A 1862-nucleotide genomic window follows, 5' to 3' on the forward strand; every position below is an offset into this window, starting at 1 on the left:
CAAATAAATAACATACATGTAAACTTGTACGGATTGTCTGTAAGTTATAAGGATTTTACGTCTTTTTGCAGGTATACGGACATATAGGGCAATCTCACGGATTTTTTCAAGTCTTATGGATTTTTTCAAAATGTCATTTTCAAATGTATCTGTATCTGTAGAATGATTTTAAAAACAACAAATAACAGTAAATAGCCATCTTCTAAACTGTTCTGCCGCTAGAAAAAAGTTTTGAACTTTTTCCGCTCTCCTTTCCTCCTGCTTCCCTGCGGGTGCGAGTTGTGTGCATTTTTTTTTTGCAAAATTTACAGATTTTTGCGGCTTTTTATACAGGTAAACATCCGAAGAGGTTGACATGCATGGGACAACAAAATACAGACTTGTTGTTATTGAGTTTGTCAACACAAACTGCTACCTGAGAGGCACTACTAGCCCCTCCCCCGTCAGAGTGTCGGAGCAGGACAAGTCAGTGCAACGTAAATCAAATGAGAGAGAGGGTGGGGGCGAATGCTGCATTGGGGTGGAGAACATGCTTTATGGGTAGAGTAGTTTATTTTTCCTGTAATACTTCATTATAGTTTTTTAAGACAAAGCTAACTGAAAGGGGCGCRGAGCAGAGTTACAACCAGGGATRACAAATAATTACTTTTTTCTTCTGCAGTTCGGCGCCCCCTCCAACAGATGGCGCTCTAGGCYACCGCCTAGTTCGCCTATGCCAAGAGCCGGCTCTGGTCAGGRTTCYMCTSTGCTTAACTCTTTCATCATCAGTTATCTGGGCCTCACAGGAAGTGTCTGTGGATTTGTCCAGCTGAATAAAAACTGAAAGGTGGATGCCTTCAACCTCCTCATTTGTTTCAGACCAGGCAGCCACCTCCAGATGAACTTTGTTTCAGAATAATAACATAATAAAATATAATAAATACTAAACATAACAGCTTCTGGTCCAACTGAGTCAGCTTCTTACCTTTTGTGATCTGAACCATTAAATAAAAAGCTCCATAATTATTGCTTTTTATGAAGCTGTATGTTCCTGTTTTCTATCAGAAAAATAAATCTTTAGTTTTATCCTTAACTGCAGGTGTTTCATGGTTAGGTGCTYCTATTTCTTGGCTGGCTTTGTTTGCTGCTAAAGACATGACACGTTGGTCTTTTATCATTGTAGGACACCTAAGTAAACTAAACTCAATATAACATTATATCTTTAACTGTGCACCAGGTGAGTCCAGAGTAAAGGGTCTTGATGTGTGACAGATTAACCTCTTCTGAAACATAGGTTTTTGTGCACTTCTTTGAAGTATTTRACAAAACTAATAATTTAAAGCAAATTATTTTGCAGACGAGCAGATGACCGACTCAGGAATTCTTTCTTTTATGGTTTTCCTGCAGAGACAGAATACATTCCTCCAGTGTCTGTCCTCCTGTCTCATTAAGAGTGCTGAGGAGTGACAGACAGGTGCGGCTGAAAATTTGTTTTTGTATTGAGATTTAATTGGAACCGAATTGAAGAGGTGAAACTCAGAAGTTCAGACGTCAAAAATTAAAGAAATGTTCTGAACTTACAATAAAAATTATATTGAATACTTCCTCTGGATGGCATTAATCTGGCCTCCAGTTCTAATGTAAATAATCTTGGTGTTATTTTTGATCAGGACATGTCTTTTAACCCCCACATTAAAAATGTTACCAGGACCGCCTTCTACCACCTGCGTAATATCACTAAAATTAGAAACATCTTATCCAAAAATGCATTTTTCATGTCTAGGCTGGATTACTGTAATTCTTTATTATCTGGGTCCAAAAACCTCTTTAAGAAGTCTTCAGTTAATCCAAAATGCTGCTGCTAGAGTTTTAATGAGAGTTGG

This window comes from Austrofundulus limnaeus, unplaced genomic scaffold (assembly GCF_001266775.1).
Source record: "Austrofundulus limnaeus strain Quisiro unplaced genomic scaffold, Austrofundulus_limnaeus-1.0 Scaffold388, whole genome shotgun sequence".
Taxonomy (NCBI): domain Eukaryota; kingdom Metazoa; phylum Chordata; class Actinopteri; order Cyprinodontiformes; family Rivulidae; genus Austrofundulus; species Austrofundulus limnaeus.